Here is a 12,556-nt window from a genome sequence, read left to right as displayed (position 1 = left end):
AAACTATCTTCTATGTCACTAATCCTTTCTTGGGCTATTTTCTAAGCTATTCTTAAACTTACGTATTGAATTCTTAATTTCAGTTATTGTATTGATCTGTTTTCCATTTGGCCTGATTTTTGTTTTACTATTTTCTGTAGAGGTATTTTTTGGGTTCAAATTACTTAATTAACCTTTCTTTTCTTAAGCACATCAGTTATCTTTAAGGCTATTCTAATAACTTTATTCTGTATAATAATTATACAGATAAATAATAATAATTTTACTCTGTATCCAGTATGTCTATTTCTATTATCTATTCATTAAGATTGATATTTGGGCTTATCTCTCAGTCTATCTAGTAATTTTTTATTTGATTTCACACATTGTTTTTGAAAAATCATGGACCTATTTTTAGAGTCCAAAAGGTATCTTCTTCCAGATATCATTTACTGTAGCTTTTGGTGGGCAAGTCATCTAACACCGTATCACTTTCTTGCAGTATGAATTGAACTGACTGAAACCATATTTCAGTCTTTGTGTGACTTATTTTGGTCTTTCACCCAGTTTTAGCTCTTTTGGGTCTCAAATAAAATTCTGGGGTTATTAGCTGGTCATATCCACTCAATGGACTGTAAACTCAGTCTTTGTCTTCTTCATCCTATGAGGTTGCCAGAAGTTCTGCTTTGTTTCATAGCCTCTTGGTTTCCACTTGCAAATAAACGATGGCCCTCAGGGGAAGAACTGCTCCAATGTCAGGCTCACTTGTTCAGACTACCCATTTATCTCCTCAAGTCTTGGCTGTTTTTGTAGCTCTCTAATCCCTTCAAACAGATAATTTAATTACCAGGTTTCCTAGGTTTTTTCCAGTGGAAGAGTTGTCCTCATCAAACTAAACTGCTGTAGACAGAAATAGATGTTTTCAAATATATTAATCAGTTTATCCTCTGGAATATAACCTCTGCAGTCATTGGAATTTTATGTTTTATTTACTTATCACAGGTAATATAGAACAGTGCCAGACATTTGGTAGTGGCTCAGTAAATATTCATTTGTTGTTTGTTTTTGTAACTGAGCACTGGACAGTCTAATTTCTGAGCTGGCTGTATATACAACTCACAATAGCCATAGGGCTATAACATATTAATGAGTGGAAAACTTATGAGGCCTGCTAAGCTGTTATTCCAGAACAGAAGGAGATTACTCCAGTGAATAAATATTAAAAGAGTTACTGAGAGATAAAAATACAATTATATTTATCATTTCTAATGTACATTATTCTAAAATGTACATTATGGGAGTGTCTGGCTATCTCAGTCTGTTAAGTGTCTGACTTCTAATCTTGGCTCAGGTCATGATCTCAAGGCTGTGAGGTCGAGCCCTGTGTCAGGCTCCCTGATGGGCATGGAGCCTGCTTAAGATTCTCTCTCTCCCTCTGCCCCCACCATTCATCCCGTTTCTCCCTCTCTTAAAAAAAAAAGTGCATTATGAATTGTGATGGAATGGCTAAATCCAGTTTTTAAGAAGTATTTCCTGAACGGAAAGACAATGGTCAGTAAAAATAATGCTATCAAAGATTTTGAGCAAATTATGCAAAGCAAAATTAATGTCTTTTCATTCCATTTCTATAGTAGATGGAAATATTCTTTGAGCAGATGATCTTTGAGCAAGGGCATCAAATACACAATCAAATCAAATATATACAGTATATGGAAATATTCTTTGAGCAAGGGCATCTTTTAATATTTAAAAATGATAATTAACATGAAAATCAAAATATCCTAGATTTTATATATAAATATATCTACAATGAGCTCTATGTGGTATGGTAAACATAAACATATCAAAAAGCGAACAGTTTTCCTCAACATCACTTCTCATTAGGGAAAAGCAAATCAGAACTATGGTGAGATATCACCTCATACATGTCAGAATGAATAACACAAGAGACAGTAGGTATTGGTAAAGATGTGAGAAGGGGGATCCCTCTTTTACTGTTAGTGGGAATGCAAACTGGTGCAACCAATCTGGAAAGCAGTACAGAGGTTCCTTGAAAAGTTAAAAATAGAACTACCCTCCAATCCAGCAGTTGCACTACTAGGTATTTATCCAAAGAATACAAAATTACTATTTCAAAGGAATACATGCACCCTGATGTTTATAGCAGAATTATCTAATAGTGAAATTATGGAGAGAGCTTAATTATCCATTGACTGACGAATGGATAAAGAGGGTGTGATTCATACACACACACACACACACACACACACACACACACACACACATGCACTCACATGCAATGGAATATTACTTAGCCACAAAGAAAGAAGGAAATCCTGCCATTTGCAATGACATGGGTGGAGTTAAAGTGTTATGCTGGGTGAAATGGGTCACTTGGAGATAGACAGGTACCATATTGTTTCATTCATATGTGGAATTTATGAAACCAAACAAATGAGCAAAGGGGAAAAAAAAGAGAGGGGGGCAAACCAAGAAACACACTCTTGCCTATAGAGAACAAATTGATGGTTACCAGAGGGGAGACGGGTGGGAGGATGAGTGGAATAGGTGATAGAGATTAAGGAGTGTGCTTGTGATGAGCACTGAGTAATGTGTGGAAGAACTGAATCATATTGTACACCTGAAACTAATGTCACACTGCATGTTAGCTAACTGGAATTTAAATAAAAAACTTTAAAAAGAATGTTAACAGTTCTCAAACTATAATAAGCATGGTGTGGAAAGAGAAATATAGCCCAATAGAGGCACATTGGAGAGGTTGAACAAAAAAAAAATCTTTGGTTGGGGCGCCTGGGTGGCTCAGTGGATTAAAGCCTCTGCCTTCAGCTCAGGTCATGATCCCAGGGTCCTGGGATCGAGCCCCGCATCAGGCTCTCTGCTCAGCAGGGAGCCTGCTTCCTCCTCTCTCTCTCTGCCTGCCTCTCCGCCTGCTTGTAATCTCTTTCTCTGTCAAATAAATAAATAAAATCTTAAAAAAAAAAAAATCTTTGGTCCAAAGATCACGGCCGGTATGCTCTGCATTTGGTGGGCTTGAAGGAAATCCTTGCCATTGCTCTCAGCTATCAATTGGCAGCACAGTGACCAAATTATAAGAGTATCTAAGGGAAGGAGCTGGGGGAGGAGAGAGGTAGCATTTATTAAGGGCTTTTCTATGCCTAGGCATCTTAGTAGGTGTTATCATGTATATTAATTAAAATACTCTTCACAAAAGCTTTGTGACATTGGAATTGCTCTGTTTGCATAGTACAAATGAAGAATCTGGCTCCAGAATTATTAGACAGTATGCACTTAGAAGAATTTTGATGTTATATGTTCAATCTTTATTTAAATACACAATCAAATGAAATACTCTTACATCACCAGGCTCAGTATATATTAGTGCATTTAGTCCTATATAGTAAAGCAGACCAATAAGTTGTATTCCATATGTAGATGACTTGTGAGAGTCAAGATGAATAATACTTATCATAGTCAAATTAAAAAATAATTAGATAAAGAATTAGAAAGCTGATGATCTGATTTAGTCTGAGTCCAGAACTTGTTGAGGTATTTCTACCATACTCAGCTGTATTAAAGGGGGAAACCTTATACACTGTGAAATACAGGGAACTGATACTGAGAGAAATTAAATAACTTGTCCAATACCATAGGGTTGGTAAGTAGCAGAGCCAAGATTTAAACACGAGCGTTATGATACAGTATCCTCATCCCACTCTACCACTGTTGTTTTAAGAAGAAATAAACCATCTCAGTGATTTACCTAAGTTTGTGCATATACCTTTCTATAATGTATGCTCTTGTTCATTTTTATATTCCTGTGTCCAGCCCCTTGTAGATAATCCTTATTCAGCAAATATTTGTTGGGTGCTAAATCTGCACACCTATAGCTGTGAAGAGATGGCAAATATTAAAGACAAAGTGTTTTATTTAAAAAATTTTTTTTAAAGATTTTATTTATTTAACAGATCACAAGTAGGCAGAGAGGCAGGCAGAGAGAGGGGAAGCAGGCTTCCCACTGAGCAGAGAGCCTGATGCAGGGCTTGATCCCAGGACCCTGGGATCATGACTTGAGCCGAAGGCAGAGGCTTTAACCCACTGAGCCACCCAGGTGCCCCAAGAACAATTAAAAGGTTTTAATAAAAAAAATCAGACAAACTAGGCAGATAATCAATCATGACAAGGTCATAATGGTGAGGAACGAGATCTGAAGTGGTATTAAATAAATAGAAAGTTGATAGGTTACAGTCTAGTGGTTGAGAGCAAAGACTCTAGCAAGACTAGCCTGTGTTTGCATTCTTATTCTACCGCTTCCTAGTCTTATGACTTTTACTCTCTGTTCTTATTTCTTCATCTGCTGATTGTGGGCCATAATGTCACTGACCTCTTAGGGTTATCAGGAGCATGAAATGATTTGATAAGTATACAGCACAGGGTCTGGCACACAGAAAGTATCCCACAATGTTTGCCCTTACAGTTGCTCAAGTTAGCTATGTGTTTCATCCACTGTTTTGGTTCCCTTCTGATTCCTTACTTGGGAGGCCTAATGGAGTGGTAAAGGTAGCCATGGCCCCTGCTTTGTGCCTACAGATCAATAAAATTTAATGACTGAAAAACAGGTAGTACATTGGGATTTACATGAAATAATGTTGATGGTAATGTGAGAAGGACTTAGATCCACAGTAAGCAGACCAACCTCCTAAAAAAAAAGTTATTTGTATTTTGCTCTTCATATCCTTTCATGGGACATTATTACCCAGGTATGTCCGCAGGTACCCATACAAAATAAATGCATAAGATTTATGATGAAGTGAACCCTGGATTCAGTTCACTTTAAGTTCAGTAAAACAAACTTTAAGTGTCTGGGTGCTGTTCCTGGCACCTTTAAAGAAATGTTAGTTCTTGAGGCTCCTGGATAGCACAGTCAGTTAAGCATTGGACTTTTGGTTTTGGTTTGGGTCGTGACCTCAGGATTGTGAGATGGAGCCCTGAGTCAGGCTTTGCATTCAGCATGGAGCCTGCTTGAGATTCTCTGTCTCTCTCTTCCTGCCCCCCCTCCTTGTGCACTCATGCTCCCTCTCTCTCTCTCAAACAAAAAAACAAATCTTAAGGAAAAAAAAATGTACTGTAAAGGGGGGAAACTTATGCTTTACATTGCTCTGCTTGTCACCCTACTTCATATGATCCGTGTTTATTACTAGTCCTGACTTGATGTGTTGATTTTAGTGATTGGTCAGTTCTAATTACATCTCTAAACTTACTCTCTTATGCCTGACTCTCTAACCACATTCCTGCCTAGAACTTCAATTTCTTCATGACTAGATAACTTATTCTTTTTAGGAAGAGTCTGGCCTGCAGTTAGAGCCCTCCTATTTGCTGTCACATTTACATGATGTTAAGTTAACTCATTCCTGTGTTTGCATTCTAATTCTACCACTTTCTAATTTTAATTCTACCATTGCTTTCTTACAGACCCCCTACTACCACCTGCTACTCCCTCCCAGATGGTCATGTATTAGCTCTTACCGGACCCCTATGGCACAGACTCCTTATTGATCTCTGCCCAGATTTGTATTTCTGGAATCAAACCCTAGCCCCATCTAACTTTTTTTTTTTTTTTAAGATTTTATTTATTTATTTGTCAGAGAGAGAGAGGGAGAGAGAGTGAGCACAGGCAGACAGAATGGCAGGCAGAGGCAGAGGGAGAAGCAGGCTCCCTGATGAGCAAGGAGCCCGATGTGGGACTCGATCCCAGGACGCTGGGATCGTGACCTGAGCCGAAGGCAGCTGCTTAACCAACTGAGCCACCCAGGCATCCCCCTTAGTCTACCTTTGAATTCTAACAGCACTTGAGTCTGGACTGAGCTATGGGCTTGCTCTGGCTAATGGGATATTAGAAAATGGGGCATATCAGGAACCTAAAAAGTACTTGTGTATTGGAGTCAGCCTACCTTGCTACTTTTGGAACTTGACCACTCCATGTTAAAGCTTGGGCTAACTGGCAAGATGCCACAGACGCATGGTCCAGTTGTCATCTTAACCCCAGCCAACTTCCCAACATGTAGATGAGGCCGACTGAGACCAACTAAACCACAGTCACCCACTATCAGAAGAATCACCCAGTTGAGCCCAGCCTAAATTGCCGAAGCACAGAATATGAACTGATAAATGATTGTTGTTTTAAGCTACTAAGTTTTGAGGTAATCTGCCACACTGCAAAAGTTAGATGATTTGGAAAGGATCAAGACCATCATTATTAATCATTTTCATGGACCATTTTTTGGTTTTTGTCAGTTGTATATGTCTGGATTGCATATTTGTTTACTATGGCAGAATTCATTACTGTACTTGAGGATAGAGGTGTATAACAAATTAAAGCATTTATTTGGTATTCTTGTTAAAGTTACAGTATAAGAGTATTAAATCTTAAGAGGAAAAGTATAATAGTGATGTTTTTCTTCCCTAGCCTGTCTCAGTTATTCTCCAAATCCAACTTAAAAATTTATGTTCAGACTTCACGTGTTTTAAATTGTTTTGATTCTACACATGTACGTCTTCTCTCCATGAAACTGAAAATTACAAATCCATGGGCAACCAAAGTACCTCTTTTGTATTAAGCATTTTATAAACATAGGAGTTTGGGTGTTTATTTATTTATTTTTTTTAATTTTTTTTTTAAAGATTTTTTATTTTATTTATTTGACAGAGATCACGAGTAGACAGAGAGGCAGGCAGAGAGAGAGAGGGAAGCAGGCTCCCCGCTGAGCAGAGAGCCCGATGCGGGACTCGATCCCAGGACCCTGAGATCATGACCTGAGCCGAAGGCAGCGGCTTAACCCACTGAGCCACCCAGGCGCCCAGGAGTTTGGGTGTTTAAAAACCAAGATGGACAGTACTCACATTAAGAACAACCCTGTTCAACCCTGTGAATTGGATCCACTTTTATAATTTGTAGAGGAATTTATCCTTAACCCCTCTTATTAAACTTCTTGTGCAGTAAGAGGAATGAGAAAGTTCCATGGTCAATCCTAAATCAAATACAAAGTGAGTTGTAGCTACTCTTATATCACTACCTCAGTGTATACTACTACATATTAATCCTTTATAACAAACAGCCCATAACTTGTATTCTAAGTGCAGATGACTTGCTAGAATTAAGATCTTCACAAAAAACCTAAAAAATGGCTTCCAGCAACCAAGGTATTGTTGACCTTCTACTGCTAAGCATCTTGCCTTTTCCTGGGCTTGGATTGAAGAACAGTTTTCACATAGCATGTGCTTTGAATCACGGGCAATATTGTGCTTACATCCTGGGGAGTCTGAGGTGAGGACAAATGAAAATAATGATGATTTGAACAAATCGTGCATTTGTAATAATGGCTAAATGTCCTGGTTAGCCTCTCTTTTGTGACCATCATGATCGTCCCTGGCTAAGTCACACTTTTTGGTTACTTGTTTTATAACACTTGTAAAATACATATGCACAAATACTGAAAATTAAAATTTGAAAGAAGGGCAGAAGAAAGAGAAAAGGGGATTGTGCCGGTCCAGTAAAATTAGTCTCACATTAATTGCATATATGAAATAATGTCCCCAGGGTCTAAAGTTAAGGCTGAGTTTTCATTCGACATATTAATTGGTAAGCTTTGTGGATGGCTTTTTGACTCTGAGAACAATCTAATTCTAGAAACATGTAACTGATGCAGCATCAGAAAGCTCTGCCTTAAACACGTGATTTATTTTGTGTTGACACTTGGTTACTTTTGTTACCATATGATATTCTCATACTTGTGTATTAAACTGAGTTTTGTACCACAAGGATTACATTTTAGTTATTCAGTAATAGGTGTAAAACTGTATGAATGTTATGTGTTCAACCGTTATGTTTGAGGATACCCAAGAACTCCTTATAAGATTTATTTTTTAAAATTTTACAAGTATATTAGCAAACAGGATAATAGCTGTAAAACCCAAGGGATTAAGACTGTAAAATAGTGGTTTGTGTGAGGTTTTGCTGTAGTACAAAGATTTCTGTGGTTAAAGGTAACACCTGCATCTTAAAGGGTTGTAGTAAATGTGTAGGGCGGAAATTGTACTTAGATCTGCAACAACTGACAAAGATGCACAAATACAGTAATGGAGGAACCTTAGCAGCTGTGTCCATGAAAAAGACTGAAAGGGCAGCAGCTTCTTGCTAGACATATCTCCAAAGGCAACAAAACAAAAGCAAACAAAAAGTATTGGGACTTCATCAGGATAAAAAGCTTCACAGCAAAGGAAACAGCTAAAAAGCAACCTATGGAATGGGAGAAGATATTTGCAAATGACTTATCGGATAAAAGGCTACTATCCAAAATCTATAAAGAAGTTATCAAACTCAACACCCAGAAAACAAAAAAATCCAGTCAAGAAATGGGCAGAAGATATGAACAGACATTTCTCCAAAGAAGACATACAAATGGCTAATAGACACATGAAAAAATATTCATCATTAGCCATCAGGGAAATTCAAATGAAAACCACATTGAGATACCACCTTACACCAGTTAGAATGGCAAAGATTAACAAGACAGGAAACAACAAACATTGGAGAGGATGTGGAGAAGGGGGAACCCTCTTACACTGTTGGTGGGAATGCAAGTTGGTGCAGCCACTTTGGAAAACAGTATGGAGATTCCTCAAAAAATTAAAAATAGAGTTGCCCTATAACCCTGCAATTGCAATACTGGGTATTTACCCCAAAGATACAGATGTAGTGAAAAGAAGGGCCATCTGTATCCCAATGTTCATAGCAGCAATGGCCACAGTCGCCAAACTGTAGAAGGAGCCGAGATGCCTTTCAGCAGACGAATGGATAAAGAGGATGTGGTCCATTTATACAATGGAATATTACTCAGCCATCAGAAAGGATGAATACCCAACTTTTGCATCAACATGGACGGGACTGGAGGAGATTATGCTGAGTGAAATAAGTCAAGCAGAGAAAGTCAAATATCATATGGTTTCATTTACTTGTGGAACATAAGGAATAACATGGAGAACATTAGGAGAAGGAAAGGAAAAGTGAATTGGAGGAAATCAAAGGGGAAGATGAACCATGAGAGACTGTGGACTCTGAGAAACAAACTGAGGGTTTTAGGGTGGAAGGGGGTATGAGGATGGGTGATCCTGGTGGTGGGTATTAAGGAGGGCATGTATTGCATGGAGCACTGGGTGTGGTACATAAACAATCTTGGAACACTGAAAAAATAAAATTAAATTAAAAAGAAAATTAAAATTAAAAGCCCTCTTGAAATTTAGACACATTGCTTTATAATAAACCTTCTGAGAATACAATGAGTATGTTATCTAGAAACAGAACCAGCAGAAGTTACACACACACACACACACACACACACACACACACATATAATGTATATCTCTTACTGGTTCTGTTTCTCCTGAGAATCCTTAGGGATATTGAGGGATATAATACATAAATATACAAAGGGATTTATTTTAAGGAATTGGCTCACACAATTGTGGTACTGGCAAGTCTGAATTAGCACAAGCCATCAGGCTAGAAATTCTCTGACAGGAGCTGATATTGAAGTCTTGAGGCTGAATTTCTTCTTCCTCTGGGAAACCTCAGTTTTTGCTCTTGGGAAGCCTTTCACCTATTGGATGAGGCATACCCACATTATTAAAGGTAATGTCCTACTTACAGCGAACTGATTATTAACCACATTTACAAAATAACCTGCACCGCAACACCGAGATTAGTGTTTGATTAAATAACTAGATAATGTAGGCTTGCCAAGTTGACATATACACAATTATAGATATAATCAGTCTCTCCCAAATGACATGGCTCAAATTTTCAGGTCCTGTTGGAACAGAGATTGGCAAGCAAGAGGTGGCCAACAAATATCCCTTACAATGACTTAAAATGACAGTAGATATATGAAAGGCTTCCGTGGTTGTAGGTTTTTGGTTGTTTTACATGGATTAATATCAAGGGGAAAATATAGAAATATAGAAATAGTGAGGAAATAGTTAGCAACTAAAAAACAGCTCGGGCTCTCTGCTCAGCAAGGAGCCTGCTTCCTCCTCTCTCTCTGCCTGCCTCTCTGCCTGCTTGTGATCTCTGTCTGTCAAATCTTAAAAAAAACAAACAAACAAACAAACAGTAATGAGTTCTGATTATTGGGAATGTTCGAACATGAGCTGGAGAATTATATGTGAGGCCTTAAAATTAAAGCCCAATATTATGTATTCTTGACATCTGGAGAAAAATGAGAGACCTTCTATTGTCCCAACCACAAGCTTCCCCCCGCCCCCGCCTGCCGGCACAGTGCTCCCACAGATAAGGTTCCTGAGCCAAAGGACCCTTATTATCAAAGGGATAAGTAAAAATATCTGCTTATCCCTGAGTAGCAGGTTTCAATTCCCTGCCCATGGAATTACTCAGACAAGCCAATCATATCACATTCTCCCATCAGAACCAAGGGTTAACAGTTCTTTTGAACTATAAAACCTGCTTCTTATAGCCTCTGCTTGCCCACTCTTCCTGCCACCCACATGTAGCCTTGCATACCCTCCTCCCCTGGGCTGTAAGTGCTGTAAGGATGTGTGATTAATAAACTGTCAGTCTCATCTGTCCAGTGGCCAAGTGCCATGTTTTCCATAATCCTAGAATGGGAATCCCTCCCTCACCGATGGGGAAAATGGGAGGTGGTTAAAACAGTGACTCTCCCCCTACCCCAGCACACCCCAGCAGTGATGGTGGAGACGGAAAAGATTCAATCAGTTAAATAATTGGAATTAGTGAATTGTGAGTTGCTTTCCAATCCCAGTATTTTATTATTTGTGTTCCCAGTGTTTAGTATTAGCATTTGTTGTATATTTTCCAAATACAGATATAACAATTTATCTTTCTACTACTAGCACCCATCAGGTTGTTTCACAAATTATTCATTTATATATTTCTTTCAGTTCAAAGCTCAGAAAGCCATGCTTTATTCATCTTTTATTAACAACATAATGCTAATTAACATGTCTGATATATAGGAGATAGTCAATGAATTTTTGGTGAGTGAATCTGAAAATCAGTTTCTCCATCAGAGTTTGGGAAAAAATTACCAATGAGCAATGAAGTTCTCCTTAAACATAACATCATAAATATGAATTCCCCTCTTGAAATCCAAATTCACCCTACCCACCTGTAGATGGAGGGAATGAGGTCGTGGGAGAGTTGCCATTTTTTCTTTTCCCATTCCCCATCCAAAATGCATAGCAGTTGCCCTAAGGCTTCTGAAGAACCCTGCAGGCAGCATCTCACTTTGTGTAGGAAGGAGAATTAGTATAGCTGCAAGGTGATTCCAACTTCTTGCCTGTCTATTGATTTTGAATGCTCCATTCACTTCAGAGTGCCTGCTGAAAGCTAACACATTGTTTCTGCAAGAAGGCATTTATTTTAAGTGTAGTTTCATGCATCAGGTGTGCAGCTGCACAGCACCCCATCCTAAGTTATGGTAAAAATATGGAACAATCTTAAGTGTTTGGCTTGAAGATGTTTGACATACCTTTTTTCTGTGATCCCTGTTTATTATTTATTGTACTTAAATTGGCTTATTAAATTTATTTTTTCTAGCTTTATTGAGATAGTAATTAATGTACCATACTATATAAGTTTATATATTTGACTTATATAAGTGTAACGATTTGACTTATATATATTGTGAAATGATTACCACAATAAGTTAGCATCCATCATCTCACATACATATAAAAAAACGTTTTTCCTTGTGATGAGAACTCTTAGGATTTACTCTTAACAACTTGATATATATCATACAGCATTGTTAACTGTAGTTGTCATGTTGTATATTACATCCTTAGTATTTATTTAACTAACTTATCTGGACGTTTACACCTTCTGACCACCTTCATCCAATTCTCTTTACCCCATCTTCTGTCTCTGGTATCCACAAATCTGATCTCTCTCTTTTTTAATGAGTTTGGTTTCTCTCTCTTTCTCTTTCCTTTTTAATGTTCACATATGAGATCATACAATAATTGTCTTTCTCTGTCTGACTTATTTCACTTTGCATAATGCCTTCGAGGTCCATCCATGCTATCACAAATGACAAGATTTCCTTTTTTTTTTTAATGGCTGGATAATATTCCATGGTGTGTGTGTGTGTGTGTGTGTGTGTGTGTGTATGTGTATATACGCAACTTCTTTATTCATTTGTTGATGAAAAGTTGTTTACATGTCCTTGCTATTATAAGTAATGCTGTTATTAAAATGGGGGTGCAGATACCTCTTCAACAGAATGTTTTCATTTCCTCTAGATATATTTCCAGAAGCAGAATTGCTGGATCATATGGTGTTCTATTTTTAATATTTTGAGGAAGCTGTATACTGTTTTCCATAGTAGTTGTACAAATTTATATCCCCAGCAACAGTACACGGTCCCCCTTTCTCCACATCCTCAATGAGCATTTGTTATCTCTAAATTTATTCTTTTGATAAATAATATGTACTTCTTTTCCTGACCCATAAATTTAAGATTTC

At 37.8% G+C, this 12,556-nt stretch overlaps 1 protein-coding gene across 14 annotated transcripts in view; it reads left to right on the top strand.

Annotated features, from left to right (window-relative positions):
• The window catches only part of LOC111150262 (methyltransferase like 15), a 398,977-nt gene that overhangs the window by 142,610 nt on the left and 243,811 nt on the right, over positions 1 to 12,556 (top strand). The gene's annotated exons all lie outside the window — the stretch shown is intronic.

Source organism: Enhydra lutris, unplaced genomic scaffold (assembly GCF_002288905.1).
Source record: "Enhydra lutris kenyoni isolate GAN:26980312 unplaced genomic scaffold, ASM228890v2 scaffoldscaffold22, whole genome shotgun sequence".
In the NCBI taxonomy this organism is placed as follows: Eukaryota; Metazoa; Chordata; class Mammalia; order Carnivora; family Mustelidae; genus Enhydra; species Enhydra lutris.
Note: the sequence above shows the minus strand (reverse complement) of the source record. Positions and strands in the feature narration are given on the sequence as shown.